General features: G+C 43.3%; 1 protein-coding gene across 1 annotated transcript in view; it reads right to left on the bottom strand.

The window, feature by feature from the left end:
- The window catches only part of DNAJB4 (DnaJ heat shock protein family (Hsp40) member B4), a 43,314-nt gene that overhangs the window by 6,788 nt on the left and 19,760 nt on the right, over positions 1–16,766 (bottom strand).

A 16,766-nucleotide genomic window follows, 5' to 3' on the forward strand; every position in this document is an offset into this window, starting at 1 on the left:
ATGCACAATCATTCCCATGAGTCAAAACTTCACTTGGAAAACCCAGTTCTCCCCTCCAAGAGATCCTCCCCTCCACAGAAGTGTCTTCTCCCCCTCCTCTCTGTGTGAGAGTGGGCATTTTCTGGGTAATCTGGGCAAGCTGCACTTGCCTCAAGCTACCTCTCTCGCTTGCGAACTCCACTAAGCAGAGGGTAGAGACTAATGGAAAAGTGTTCCTTGGCTACTTTCTCACTAGCCAAGAGCCAAAGGCTCTCATTGAAACCCAGAAACCCCACACATAGATCCTGAACCTGGGGTCCATCAACTTTGTACAAATTCTGATGACTATATTTTGATATAATTGGATTCTTTTGTAATCTTTTGTATTTTATTTTATGCATGTAAAAACATAGTTTCCAGATGGGCTCCCAAGTCTTCTCCAAACTGTTACCAAAGGGGTAAAAAGCCTCTGCTCTAGTTCAATACTTTACTAAGGAACAGACAACCCCGCCCCCATGGTATCCCTGAAAAGTGGTCATCCCCTCCCTCCACCTCTCAACCCGCCCCACACACTCACATTCATACACACTCATACACACACACACACTCACTCACATTCATACACACTCATACACAAACACACACATACACTCACTCACATTCATACACACACACATACACTCACATTCCTTCATACACACATTCATACAGACACACACACACATTCATACACACTCATACACAAACACACACACATACACTCACTCACATTCATACACACACACATACATACACACTCATACTCACACACACACACACACACACATGTCTAGTGACAAGGAACTCCTTCACTCCCAGGACAGCTCATTCTATTTTGGCACATCTAAATGTGAGAGAAGTTTTCTTTTATCCTGCACTGAAATCTATCTCCCTGTAGCTTTCATCCACTGGTTCCAGCTCATTTTTAAACTGGAGTCAGCTCTTATTTTGAATCATCTCACTTTATCACTCCAGTGATCTAAAATCCTTTTGCTAAACTTTGCCTGGTGGGAAGTGCAAGGGTTACTGTTCCCATTTCGCCAAAATGCAAAGAGCTGCTAAAGAGACATAATCAGTATTATGATGGCTTTGACCAGAAAGATGAGACAGTCAATCCAAAATGGGCCTGTGCAGAAGTACCGTGAAGGATCCATCTCTCACAGCTCATGCTGAAAACAAAAGCACTGAGACGATATCTATCTACTTCCATGTCTCCATCACCTCTACTGAAAAAGAGTTCATTCCCACTGGCATCCCACAAACACCAAGAAGATCTGGACACTACTACTCCCTGCCTTGTGGCCCATCATTCCAGGGGCCATCCCAGCTCTTCCTGATACAGACCAAACTGTCAAGATTGGCACAGGCCGTGCAAAGAACAGCCTTCCAGAACTGTCCCCAGGGCCCCTCTGAGTCCTCTGACCCTGGAATGAACACCTGCTACATGCTGGCATTGGTGATTTTCTTAATGAAAAAGGGAAAGTCATCCGTCTCCTTGCAGGCCAAGTCTGAATCTTACTTTGGCCACCTGCTCCCCGTGGCCCTGAGGGTCTTTGGGCTTTTTTCCTCATTTATAAAGTGTTAGGGTTTCTCTGGGTCTTCAATGGATGCTCCCAAGATAGGGGCAAAGGAGGGCAAGTGCTCCAAGCCATTCTGCAGAGGGAGATGTTCCTTTCAGCACAGGGGCATCAGAGAAGGTATTATTGATTCTACCAGGGAGCAGAAGGACAGAACACACTTCAGGTGTGGCCTGCACAGAATAAAGTAAAAAAGGTTAGAAATTAGTCTTGGGAATTTACATTGAAGGCTCAAGGCAATCAAGCTCCACTATGGTTTTGAGCCAGGAAGGGCCCTAGTCAAGGCTATAAATTAGCAAAAGAACTGGCAGCTCCATGGAAGATGGATGGGCAAGGCAAGAGCCTGGAAACACGGAGACCAGTTGGGAAGGCATCAAGGCACACTAGATCCCCGAATAATGTGGACAAGAGATCAGGCTGACCTGCATTTGGGGGGGGGTTACGCATGTGACTAGAGAGGAACAGATGGAAAGGACAGCTAGAAATGGAAGTGGAATGCAAAGGCATGGAGGTCAGAGACAGCCTGTTGTGTATTTCCAATAGCACACGGGCCAGTTTGGCTGGAAAGGAGAATGGAAAAAAGAATGGGAAGGCATGGCAGCACCAGATCAGGAAAGGCTTTAAATGACCCCAAAATAAGGAATTTGCATTTTACTTGAGAGTTAGTCAGAAATCCAGGTGGCGATAAGAGGGCCCTCTAGAATGACCATTTTGGAAGCATGTGGAGGATGCACTTGAGGGGAAATGTCCATGTGACAGGTGCTGAGGGGGGGGGGGGGTCAGGGCTTAGGGACTATAAGGGACAAGGCCAATGCCAAGGCTACAACTCTTGGCTCCTGAGAGAGTATGGTGCCTTCAACAGGAATGGGAAAATAGGGTGAGTTCACAGGAAAAGATAAGTGCTGCTAGAGACATGTTGTGTTTGAGCTACATAGGGCTAAGGAGAGACACAGAACAGGTTAAAATGTGAAAGCAGTGAACATCATATTGATTTTCTATGTTAGTTTTGAAGGAAAAAAGCTAGGACAGCCTGAGAGAAGAAAAGGATCAAGCCAAGATTTTTTTGGATTTTTGTTTGGGGGAGAGAGGATAACAGTGAAGACATGGGCAAGACTATAGGCAATGGAAAGGAGTCAGAAGATAAATGATAGAGTAAAGTCCTGGAGGAAATGAAAGTAAACCTGATATAGAAGAATCTGAATTTACCAAAAGGATAAATTGGGGAAGGGAGTAATTAGATTAGTTTCTTTTAAATAGCAAGCTCTCTTTGGGAATTTAAAATTTTTAATTTGTATACAGCTTTACTGAAATAAATTCATTAGGCAAAAACAAGGTAAAGATATATTAATATGCAGAAAGGAAGTAGGAAAGATTAGCACACCTGAGCAAAAGACAGATAATGCCTTCAGTATCTAAATAAAATTCAGCAAAACATAAAAAGGTACAGTTTTATTTTACAAATGAAAACATTTTACATAAAACCTTACGCAAAAGACACTAAGAATCCTTAGGTGAAGCTTTCTATGAATCATTTCTGATCATGTGTCTATCTTCAGAACTGAGGAGGAAACCTACATTTCCTTCTTGGGATAGATCATTCTTCTTCTTTTCTTCTTTTGCAGGGCAATGAGGGTGAAGTGACTTGCCCAGGGTCACACAGCTAAGTGTCAAGTGTCTGAGGTCAAATTTGAACTCAGGTCCTCCTGAACCCAGGGCCGGTGCTTTATCCATTGTGCCACCTAGCTGCCCTAATCATTCTTCTTCAAAGATCTCCTTTTAAATTTGAACTATTCTATGATAATTTTTAAAACTGTTGTTAAATTCTCTATTTTTCTTTAAGGTTCAGAATTCTTAACACTTCATTGATTTTCAAAAGGTTCATTTTGGAACATGCATCTGTGATTGGCATTTTACCACTAGCTGTGGTTTTTTAATTTTTTAATCATTCTATCTATCCAGAAGCTTTCATGATGCTGTTGGTACATGTAGCTCCATGCACCCTCCAGTCAACTTTTTAATACAGTGTTTGTCCTCCTTAATCCCAGCATCTTGGGAAGGGTCCTCAAGCCAAAGTGAGGTCAAGTACACAATGCTGGGCAGCTCAGTAGGGATGTGATTATGGGAATATGGATTCAGATGATGGCTAGACACAGAGACAGAACAATGATGTGCTTTTCAATATAAAGCACATTAATGCTGGAAAAAGAAGGCTTTAATGTTAGGGATAGAGACTAGACTATGATTTCCTTGGTATAAAGAGCTCTCAGTGAGCAAACGGCCCCTCCCAATGTGGACTCGCATTTCTGTGAAAGATAGTCTTAGGGCACTGAGAGTTAAGGTGACTCACCCAGGGTCATGGAGGCAGTGTATGGCAGTGAGGCCTTGAGACAGGTCCTCTGCCTACTATATCATGATGTCATCTCCTTGAATTGTTGAACCAAGACGGAGAAAAGTTCTTAATACTGGAGGCCTAAAGTGCCTGGTACATAGTAGGCACTTAAATGCATGTTGACTGACTTTGGCTTCTTTACTGTGGCAAAACTTGGGCAATCATTAAAATGTAAGCAAACATTAGGTTTTTTTATTTACTATTAGGATATAGTCTATCATTGGTTGGTCAGACTGTCTTGTATGATAAATTACTTTTTTAAAGTAATATCTTTTGGTAATATAGAACTGTCCAATATTTGCACCTTTTTCAGTATCTGCTTTGCAAGAATATGACATTAGCTATCCATGCTGAAAAGTATATACCATTCCCTCATGCTGGTTATTTGCATTTTAGAGAGAAGATAACCGTTATCTGGCAAAATTAAACTGAGATAACTTCTATCAAAGCATAGCATGATACTACCTACCAGCTGCCCTGACCAGGAACGAGCTCAGTAAGTGATGCTCCTGTGCTACAGGGAAACCCCACAGCTATTTTATGGCTTCCAGGACGAAGACAAGTGTGACCCCAAACAATGACTTAGTCTTGACCCACAGACATTATGAACATCTATTCAAAACAGGCCCCTGCCATCTTTCCCTTCACAGTTAACAAGAGTCTTCTCAAAAGTTTCCTCTTCAAAATCAGGAAGATGAAGAGTAACTTTGAAAACAAATTCTAAATGGCCAAAATTATGAGATTAATTCAGCCCCTTTATCGTCTCTGGCTAGCATCTACTCTTTTAATATACATAAAAACATGGAGGTGGGGGAAGGGAAGAAAAACATGAAAATTGTGAAACGTTCAGGTCCCTTTCAGCTCTAAGATTCCATGGCTAAGTCAAACAGTGCTCTTCTAACCTGGTAGCCATTTTAGGGTAAAACATTACATTTTGGGGGCCTCACTTTCTTGGCACATGACTACTGTTTACAATTAGGCTAAAAACTTGTTCTGGTATTTTATGACATCAGGCAAATTCTTTCCTTTCCAGGCACAAAGCCAAAAACAAGCTGGAAACTAGATGCCTGGGCTCTTGCTTCTGGGGGCTGCCCTGTCTTGTTCAGTCCTGTCTCTACAGGGATGAGTCTTTTTTTAAAAAATAAAATATAAAAAAAAACCCTCTAATTTTAATTGTCAAACAAGACCCAAAAGAACAAAAGGCTATTTATTCAAATCTCAAAGAAAACAAATTTCAAAAGAGGCATAACTTCTGAAACTCAGTGCCTGAAACAGTTTTAAGTTTCTTTTCAAAAATAGATCTGGAAAGTGTGCAGTGTAAAAACTGTGTTCTAAAGTCAAATTAAGCAAATCCATTCGAACGATCACTATTCTCATTCTCACCAGACATGATTCAAACACAAATAAGCCAGGACAAAATCCGGTTATTTTCTCTCCTATGTACACACCCTCCACCTTGTGATAGGTCCAAGAGCCCCAGTGAACTATGAGACAGAGAAAGACACACACACACACACACACACACACACACACACACGACACTTACCCTCCTCCCCAAACTGATCATAGATTTCTTTCTTTTTAGGATCACTCAGAACTTCATAGGCTTCAGCCACCTCTTTAAATTTTTCCTCTGCCTGAGGGGATTTGTTCTTGTCCGGATGAAATCTGAGGGCTTGTTTTCGGTAAGCTTTCTTAACTTCTTCATCAGAAGCTCCTTTTTCAATCCCCAAAATGGAATAATAGTCTTTCCCCATTCCGAATGTCTTGAAATGAATTTAGATTTCCCTTTATGTAAGAAAAAATATACAGATGTAGCTCTGGTCTTAGCAATAGGAGGATTCTAAGAAAAATGAAACCTCGTTGGGCATTGAAAAACTAAGGCAGGGGAGCCCAAAGTGAGCTCACTCGGTAGCACAAGAAGGCAGCTGCCTCCTCCCTGTTTCACTCCCTCCCCTCCTGCTCATTTATAGACAAATACAGACAGCCTCTGTCCTGGTCCTCCCATTTTATACTACGTTTCTCTGCACCTTCTAGAACAGCGAATGCTACAACACGTCACTTCCCAGGCTGCCTCCGGTCAAAGTACTGAGCTATGTTTTCCTCTCCTTCATAATTAACTATTCACCTTCCTTCTTGCTTTACTACGTTTCTTCCTCTTCCTCCCTTTCTCTCTCTCTCTCTCTCTCTCTCTGAACCTCGTATTGTTTGGGAAAACAATATGCTAACAGCATATTTTTTATCTATTCCAGATCAGAAAATATGTATCATTTCATAAATGACAGTCATTACATATCCCATAGAAAAAAGGTCAAAGAGCTGTCCAATGTTGCAGGCTCCTAACACTTTTCCGAAAAGCACCTAAATTTCAAGTTAGCTTTCGAAGGGTCTAATCTTAGAACCATAATTTATTTTGCTTATACTTTCTCCTAGTTTGATTTTCTTTTAAAATAGCCCTAGGTTCTATAAACCTAATGAATTCTTTTCTTCTTGCATTTTAAAAATGGCAAGCTAACAATGGATAAGGAAAATAACCCATGATAAATGGCAAAAGCCATCAGCAGTTCCTGCAAATCCAGCAAGACCCGTTAACACTAATAGCGTCCCTCTTGTGCCAGATAATAGGCTGTCTCCTAAGGGGACTCATCTACCTAACCAAATAAATGCTTGATTCTTAAAGGGAACTACTTGAATTCGGTCACTTCAATAAACAAAGCAATCCCAAGTCGTAAGATGACTGTACAGTTTTCATCTGAGAACCTTTTACTCCATGAAACGCTGGCCAAAAAATCACGTCTCAAGTTACAGTCCTAATGTTAGTTCTAGGATCCCAGGAGCCAAGCTCTCGAACTGCACAGGTCCCGAAAGCTCATCTCCTTCTGCCTCCTTGTTTCACATGGAAAGAAACAGAGGCCAGGACAGTGGAGGGTGGGTAGCTGGTCTCGAGTCACACACTTTAACCCAACCTTAGTGCCCTCCCTTGTCCAGATTAAGGGGACAGTTAGGGTAAGCACCTGCAGTGCACGCCTCATCCTCTTCTAACTTGGGGTTTTTCTCATTTTGAGAGGGCTGGAAGGGGAAATACCAAAATATTTGAGGGCATCCCACCAGATCAGACACCTGCCTCCTGTGGGACCTGGAAAAGATTAGCTCTGCCTGGTCTGGGCCTCAGTGTCCTGACTTCTCATGTCCCTCCCTGCTCCAAATCCTTGACCCTATGGGTGGTCCCAGAGGTCACAAGGAGCCAATTCTCTTGGAGGTTCTTCATCTCTACCCCCTTCGGCATCTATGGCCCCTGATTTTCCAAAACCTTCTCCCTCAGAGATAAAACAAAATTAAACATGTTTAAAACTACCCTAAAGGGGCAGCTAGGTGGCGCAGTGGATAAAGCACTAGCCCTGGATTCAGGAGTACCTGAGTTCAAATCTAGCCTCAGACACTTGACACTTACTAGCTGTGTGACCCTGGGCAAGTCACTTAACCCCCATTGCCCCACAAAAAAACAAAACAAAACAAAACAAAACAAACAAACAAAAAACAAACTACCCTAAAGACCTGACTAGAGGTCCTCCAGGGGGCATTATTGGGAAAGTTGTGAATGTGGGGCAGGCCACCTTCTAGCAGTGTGTCCATCAGCAAGTCACCACCTCTCTGAAGCGCCAGTGACAAGAGCTGTTGTGCTTCTCTTCCAGGGGAGCTGTGACACTTCCGTCAGACCCTACAGGTCAAGCTTGTTCCCTACAAAGATGATCCTGTTCTTTTCCACTGTCTTTCCCATTCTCATCTCAGAGGCCAAAGAGCAGAGGTACACACGGGGAGTCCCCATGGCTTAGTGCTTCTTTAATCATTTAACCTTGGCAGACAGCATGATCTTGTATTAGGGAAAAAGCACCGCCCTCTACAACTACCTTCACACTTCAGTTATTCTAAAATGTCCAATGCCAAGAATTTGAGGATAGGAACAAACACCTGAAGCAATGGGCATGAATACAAGAAAACCACCTGACAAGAATGTATTATCTAAGAAAAACACCAAGTTTCTTTAAAAATTAAAAACTGCGGGGCAGCTAGGTGGTGCAGTGGATAGAGCACCAGCCCTGGAGTCAGGAGTACCTGAGTTCAAATCCTTCCTCAGACACTTAACACTTACTAGCTGTGTCACCCTGGGCAAGTCACTTAACCCCAATTGCCTCACTAAAAAAAAAAAAAAAACTAAAACTAAAAACTGCCTCCTTTGAATCTACACCAAGAGATATTGAATATCAGAGCCCATGATGAAGAATGTCACATGTGTTTCTGGCAGGTGGCACTGGGGAAAATGCAGATTAACACTGTAATGATTGGAATGATGCCACCTACTGGAGATTTACTATAGGAAAGCTCCACCATGAGGAGAATGCCTCAGAGGGCAAGGCCATGTGGATTTTCCTTGGCGTCAGGAAATGATGTTTGCTCATGGGTGCTGTCTATCAAGGCTACCAGCCAATCAACTTGAGGAGCCTCCTATTTTCTGGAAGGAGACAGGAAGGAGGAAAGAGGGCCTGCGCAGAGAGCTCGGTCTCTTTTGGGTTCCTGATTTGATGGTGGTGGTGGCGGCAGAGGACTTCACAGGAAATTTGAGGAAAGATAGGAATGCCAGGCTGTTGGAATTCTGTTCTCAATCTTTCTTTCTATTTTTCAATAAACCCTTAAAAACCTAAACTCGTTTTATCAGTGATTTTAGTCAGTTTCCCCCAAAACTGGGGGAATAGATTAGAATCCACATTTAGAATCTTAAATTACACAACACAGACCAAATCATTTTTTTCAAGGGGCCAGAAATATTATTGGGGCTATGCTACATATAATGAAAGGCTAAAAAACTAGTTCTGTTACTCAGATTTGTTTTCAACAAACTGCTGGAAATCCAAGTATCTAATGTGGTCCAGACCAAGGCAGGCAGAAGAGGATGGAGAAGCACAAAGTACAACCGTACCACCCCTGCTCCAAGGCTCAGGATTCATGAAAACTGCTGATTCTCTGGCATATAAAGTAATTCGACTGGTATCAAAGCCCTAATGCATTCATCTGCCAAACTGCCAGACTACTTGTTGTTCTGGTTGGTCTTCATTGGTTGCAACTTTTCTGCAAGATTACGAAGTTGTAAACTTTGATTAAACTACAAGCAGGGCCAATCAATTTCCCTTCTACAAAATGTTCATTCCTGTTTCTAATTGTTAAGGGCTAAAATTCTAGCTAAACTGTCTAAACTATTTAATGAGTGGTCGCCAATGAATTATAAGTTTTAGCAAGAGTTAGACTTTTAAGCATTTATTAAGGAGAATAAGAATTTGGTAAAGAGAGAGAAAGGCCTACATTCATCTATCTATTAAAGGGAGAGCACATTTCTAGCCCCGCTCTCCACCAGCGTCCTTAGGAAAGAGAGCCAGACAGAGCGCTAGTCTCTTCCTTCTTCCTCCCACTAGCCCGCGTCACTTCCTTTTCCAAAGACCTTTGCTTCATGGGCGGAACCCTCCTACAGTAAGTCTCCAGCAGGTGGCGCCATTCCAATCGTTACATAATACAACTTAGAGCATGTTCTCCATAACTCAGAGAGAGACTAAGGTCACCTTTACAGAAGGGGTGTATCCCAATTTTGGATTATTCAGAAACTTAATGATGTGATTATTTACCAAAGCTGTATTTGTTACTGCAAAATGATCCATCTGTAAATCAGCAAATTAATCATCTAACATCTGTGAGTTTCCTCTTAACTCTTCACAGCTCTACAATTCTAGTTCAGGTGGTCTTCATTTTTTGCATAGACCAATAAAATAGCTTCCTCATCTATTAAGAAAGTAAGGGTGGGCCCTCCCCCAGCCCCCACCCCCACCCCAGCACAAGATGGCACAGTGGATAGAGCACAGGCCCTGGAGTCAGGAGTACATGAGTTCAAATCCAGCTTCAGACACTTAACACTGACTAGCTCTGTGACCCTGGGCAAGTCACTTAACCCCAACTGCCTCACTTTAAAAAAAAAAAAAGAAAGAAAGAAAGTAACGGAGGGGGCAGCTAGATGGAGCAGTGGTTAAAGTGCTGGCCCTGGATTCAGGAGTACCTGAGTTCAAATCCAGATTCAGACACTTGACACTTACTAGCTGTGTGACCCTGGGCAAGTCACTTAACCCCCATTGCCCCACAAAAAAAAAAAAGTAACGGAGGCAGTTGGTGGCAGAGTAGATAGAGCGCTGGGCCTAGAATCAGGAAGATCTGAGTTCAAATCTACCCTCAGAAACATAATAGCTGTGTGATCCTGGGCAAGTCTTCAACTGTTTCCTCAACTCAAAAAAAAAAAAAAATGGAGATAAATAAACAGCAACCGTTCTCACAGGTTTATTATGAGGATCAAACGAGATAATAACTGTAAAATGCTTAGCACAGTGTTTGGCATTTAGTTTTGCCAGAAACCCTTGTGACTAGGTAAAAGAGGCCATTCTTTCTTCATTTTTTACCTCGCCCTAAACACTGAATGGGCATTGCCTCAGACAAACCGAGATCTGGGAAACACTTAAGCTTGAAAAGGCCAAGGCTGGGGCAGCTCGGTGGTGCAGTGGATAGAGCACTGGCCCTAGATTCAGAAGGACCTCAGTTCAAATCCGGCCTCAGACACTCAACATTTACTAGCTGTGTGATCCCGGGTAAGTCACTTAACCCTCACTGCCCTGCCAAAAATCAAAACAAAACAAAACAAAAATTTGGGGGGCAGCTAGGTGGCACAGTGGATAATGCACCGGCCCTGGATTCAGGAGAACCTGAGTTCAAATCCGGCCTCAGACACTTGACACTTACTAGCTGTGTGACCCTGGGCAAGTCGCTTCACCCTCACTGCCCCACAAAGAAAGAAAAAAAAAGGGAAAAAAAGGCCAAGGCCTCCCACTGCATCTGGAGCCATCTCCAGTCATCCTGATCTGTATCTTGCCACTGGACCCAGATGGCTCTGGAGGAGAGAGTGAGGCTGGTGACCTTGCACAGTCCTGCCTCACTTAAATCCAATTCAGCTCAAGTCATGGCATCACCTCCCCGTGTCATGGGCTCGTATGAGAACGAAGGATAAACAACATAATTCAGGTGTGTAGTAAACTCGATACAAACGTTCATCATCATTGTTGTTGTTACTATTCCAGCCTCATAGGGTTGTGAGGATCAAGTGTGATCTAGGCACATAGATGGCACTTAATGCTTTGTTCTTCTCACTAGTTTCTCCCTCCTCTGACGTGCCACCAGATGAATGCGCCCAATGTGTGCCACTCTGCTGTTTCAAGATCTTGAGCTGTTTCCCAGAGGCTGCCGGATAAAAATCCACAACTCCTGCCCCCAGGCGTTCTCCATCTTCTGCACCCTGGCCTCCAACACCCTTACCAGCTTTCTTTCCTCCTGCACTTGACCACCCTCCCAAACACTTCTCAGTTTCCCACCTCTGGGCCTTTGCTCACATCATTACCTGTACCTGGAATTGTTCTTCATGTCAGTATCTACCACCAAAAGGCTTTTCTTGCTTGAAGGCCCAGCTCAGATGCCATCTTTCCTTGGCCTTCTCAGACAGAAGTTATTTCACAATTGACATATATATATACATATATATACATATATATATATGTATATATATGTATATATGTGTATATATATGTTATGGGTCTTATTTCCCCCATTAGAGTTTAAATTCCTCTAGATCTGGGGTCATATCTGACCTATCTTTTTATCTACCTCATTGCTCAACAAAGTGCTTTGCGTACAGTAGATGATAAACATACAACAGATGCATATTTAACATCTGTATTAGGAAGTTAGCTCTCAAAACAAAAGATATTTAAATTACATGATTTATCCTGGAAATTTCCTTCAATGATAAACATTGACAAACTAACTAGAAGTCTCTATGTTCTAAAGTTTAAACTATTTTTGGCTTCTTCCCCTGATCTAGCTGTAATCTGGGAGGGGGGGGCGGGGGCTGAGGGGGTCTGCTCCTGCTGACCTAATTCTGAATTGGTCTGTGCATCTTCTCCTGGTTCTCTCAATTCTTGAGTCATCATTTTTTGTGACACAGTAAGAGTTAATTACATTCATGTCATACAACTGGCTTGGGCATTAGTCAATGTGCCATTTGATGGATATGGGACCTTTCTGTCTGACTTCCCAGCCACATACACCCAATTACGAGATCTCTGGCTCAAAACACAGGTGAAGTGCTTTGCACATATCAAAGTGCTGTATAAATGCTAGTTATGATGTTTTGGCATCATTTCAATTTTCATTTTAAAGAAGGGAGTATCTTAAAGGTAGCTATTGTTATTGCCCCAAAAGATTTTGAAAATAACAGACTAGGAACAAAATTATTAAACAGCGATCACCTTCTGGGGATGGAGCTGCCAAAGAGGTTGGAGCTCTTAGGCTGAATCTATTCCTGTTCAATAGGAATAAAAGTAATGTCTCACTCTAGGGTTTCAAAAATCCAATTAGCAAGTACAGGTTGGAAGCAGCAGAGCTGGAGAGCAGTTTGGTCTGAAAAAGATCCAAGGATCTTAGTGACCCAAAACCTCCCCACAGACCATCAGTGACGAGTCAGCCAAAAAAGCTGATGGTCTTTTGCTTCACTGACAGATGCCTGACTCCCAAGCACAAGGAGGTGACGGTCCTTCTGGAATCTGTCCTAGTAAACAACAGCTCCAAAATTATGTTGAGTTCTGGGCACTGCCTGCAGTTTATGGAGGCCACTGATAAACTGGAGATCATTCAGAATTGGGTATGCAGGTGGTGAAGGGTCTTGAATCCATGTCACACAAGAACTGAAGGAAGAACTGGAACCCCAGGGGGAGTTAGGCTGGTTCAAAGCAGAATAGGCTACCTTGGGAAGTCATGGATGCTAAAGGACCAACCCTTTGTGTGTCAGAGATGTTGTGGTGGGTGAGGTCTGTTCCAAGTCTGAGTCTCCCCAGATCTGGGCTCTCCTGCCCCAAGTCTCCTTTATCACCACGTCTTTAATTGGAAAAACTAAGCTGCTGTTCACTGCAGAAGCAAGTGTGTCGCACAGGCCAAATAAGCAAATGCAATCCCGAGCACACACAGCGGTTTGCAAATGGTATGGCAGAACACAGTGCCCTATTCCAGAATGAGTCAGTGGGATGGCCACATGTCCAAGAGGCCGATGGGAAGGAAAATTCAGCTGGCCCTTTCCTAGCATAGAAAGATGAACATCAGATCATAAAACACTGAAGACTCTTGGTGTGGCCTCTACTTTGGATCTCTTCTCTGCCTTGTGCCCAGAGTCCAGGGCCCACAGGCGAGGCCTACACCCCAGTAGGTCCTGACTGAATGTGGACCTGCATCGCTGCCCAATGCGTATGTCACATATTTGAGCTAAGACAGTTTATTAGTCCTGAAAACAACCTTTCCCAATGCTTTGTGCAGTCTGATGAATTATTCTATGAGCTTATAAAAGGAAGTTTATGTGACAGAACAAAAACTGCTTTACTGTCCTGAATCTAATGATACCGTTCTGTGTGACTGTAATCACTGAGCACAACATCTATATCTAACCAATAAGTATGAACTCAAGAACTAATCGAGGTTCCCATCTGAGGAATGTTCACTGGAAGACAGTTCTGGAGGGGCCCCAGAGAGACTTAAAGTGCCCTCTTGACCTCGGCGGGCCTCCCGTTCAGGTGTTCCTCACTTGGAAATTGAGGTAGACACCGCGTTTCAGTGGTTGTACTTTCAGAGGGTGATGCTAACTATTTTATTCTTGTACACATCTTATTCTTTGGTTTCAAAGAAATCTAAGCAAAAATAGGCTGACATTTTCATTTTTATGTTGTCCTTAGCACCTGACACCATGCCTTCATCAAATACTTAGTAAGCACCGACTACATGCAAGGGACCGTATACAGAGACAAATGAAATCTGTCCTGCCTTCCGGGAATTTCTTTTTTTTTTTTTTCTGGAGGGGATGGGGGTGGGGGGGTGCGACATATATACCAGAGGAATAAATACAAAACAAGTGGCCTTTCTCTGTAACCCCAGGGATCAAGAAGGGAGGGAGAGGTCTCTCCAACGGGCTCCTGAATATTGTGTATCTTGAAAGAAAAAAAAAAAAACCTTAGGAGATGAGGGGCTCCTGGGGCCAAGGGATGGAGACAAGCAGCTAAGTGGCACAATGGGTAAAGCACTGGCCCTGGATTCAGGAGGACCTGAGTTCAAGTCCAGCCTCAGACACTTGACACTTACTAACTGTGTGACCCTGGGAAAGTCACTTAACCCTCATTGCCCCACCAAAAAAAAAAAAAAAAAGAGCATATCAAGGGATGGAAACAAGATGTCGTGCGGGAACAATAAACAGTACAAGCAACAGCTGGGAGGCCAGTGTGACTGGAAGTAGAGTGTATGAAGGGGACTCACATGAAATGAGACAGGAAAGGCAGGGAAGATCCAGGTCATGAAGAAGCTTAAATTTCCAGGTTGAGGATCTGGGCTTTTGCCAAGGGCACTAAGGAACCACGGAAGATTGCTAAGTGAAGAGGAGGATGGGATCAGTTCTTTTTCAGGACTATTAATTTAGCAACTGCACGAAATAAGAACAGCAGCGAGGAAAAAGACAGAACAGCCAGTCAGTCAGCAGGCATTTATTGAGCATTTACTATGTACCAGGCAATGAGCAGGTTGTTTCAGGGCTTGGCAACTCGTTGGGGTGAACAGAGCAAAAATCCAGTTTAGCTCCACAGTAGAATGATGATACCCTCAACAGAAAAAGGAAATATGGAACCGACAGATAAGCAGCGATGCCTATGGGACCTCCACGTGGAATCTTTCAACCAAGCATTGATGATTCTGGACTCACATTCCCAGCAGAGAAGAAAGCACCCACTTGGACATAAGCAAACTCACCAGAGCTGACAGGATCAAGAGGATATAGAAGGAAACCAGGTGAGGATGCAGAGCAGCACCTTGAGAGATACCCACTGTTAAGAGGAAGAAGTTTGGAGGAGAAAGGACACTGCAGAAAAGCTCTGTATAACTGAAATGATTTTTCAAAATACAACAGTATGTGCTTATGGAGCTTAATAAGGTCAAGCCTCACAACAGTCCTGGGAGGCAGATGTTAAAAGGATCCCAGTTATAGAAGCAGCACAACTTGCCCAGGGTCACACAGTTACTAAGTATCTGCCACAGGGCTCTCTTTTCTGGTCCTATAGCCATGTTCATGGTGGCACAGCGGTGACTCAGGTGGCCCCAAGTTCGAGCCTTTCCTCAGACAAGTCACCAATTCTATGCCTCAGTTTCCTCGCCTGTAAATTAGAGATGCCAGCAGGCCTTACCTCCCAGGGTTGTTGTAAGGATCAAACAAGTTAGCCACGTGTTGGGCAAAAGTCTCAGTCGGTGCAGCAGGGGCTCCAAGAACTCTCCTATGCGGGACCAGAGCCATGTGGATATGACATCTTTGGCCAAGCAGAGAACACAAAGTGGTTCTCCTCGACCCTGTATGGCCCATTCTGTTCTGCGGTGCCCAGGGGAGCTAAAGATAAGTCATAAATAAGATTGGGGGAAATGATTCCCATCAATCTTGAAAATCCTAAAACCAGAAGACAGAAAGAAGTGGAAGCTAAGTAGAAGGATGGTCCCAGGTTTTCCTTGGAGAAAGAAGCCGATGAATTGGCAGGATTGGCTTTATCACAGAGTCAGAGGCAAACTACTATCATTTCATGGGATATCTGATCATCTTGTATTTCACTTGTGTAGCACTTGCAACCCTTCCCCCAAACCCCAGGAGACTAACAAGTTTAGGTACCAGTTGCAGTGATAAAAAGACATCATGATGATCCTTTGAAAGATGTAACCGGAGAAAATGTTTGTGACCCTCTGATGATAAATATTAGGGAAGGCTTGCTAAATCGGCCATTTCACCGTGATCCAGGAAGGAGTCCAGCAGAGTGTCCAGTTCAAAGAGGCATTCACTACAGATGGGAAGGTTCTCCAGACACACACCATCAAGCCCCACATCACTGTAGGGTCTCCCAAGGGAAATCCCCAAGCACTCAGAAGAGGCTGGCCTTCCCAAGTGGAAGAAGGGTGCTCACTGTCCAGACCAGGATGTGGAAGTGGATGGACAACCTAGGAAACCCATTCATCAATACATTTGTCCATCTAGGACTAATGCCACCAAAGAGATGGGCCCAGGCCTAAAACGGAGACAAGTCAAAGTGCAGTCTTTGAATTACCCTCAAACAAAAGGCTAGTAATCTTCTGCTGATGTTGTATGGAGTTGTCATGGAATACTACAGTCTCTGAAGACCTGAATTGGAGGATCACTGAGCAAAGGAGACACAAGCTGTGGGCATGAGAAGACTACAAAACCTTACAAAGGAAAAGTTAATTTGTTAGAAGAAATAGTGGAAAGGGTATCGTTATGACTGAAAAGATGGCTGCTGGGCCACATATTCCGTTGTATTCACATTAAGCCATGAGAATGTGAAAAATGCTGGCAGCCAGTTTCAGAAAGGTTCAGACCAGAGTTACACAGAGGGCGCTGAGAACTGTCTCAATGGAGGGAAGACTCACCGCAGTGCAATCTCTTATCTACTGGGTACTTGTGTCCTGGATCACTACTCACTAAATGAGTGAGTTTTTGTTCTTTCATTTGTCAAGGGCATCAATCTGACCTTTCATCCAAAGTAATTGTGTCTAAAAAAATTTCCCAGAAGAATTATCTAACTTGTCTTGAGAGAAAAAATTGTTTTGAGCCTGTTTACACT

Source organism: Dromiciops gliroides, chromosome 4, assembly GCF_019393635.1.
Source record: "Dromiciops gliroides isolate mDroGli1 chromosome 4, mDroGli1.pri, whole genome shotgun sequence".
NCBI lineage: Eukaryota > Metazoa > Chordata > Mammalia > Microbiotheria > Microbiotheriidae > Dromiciops > Dromiciops gliroides.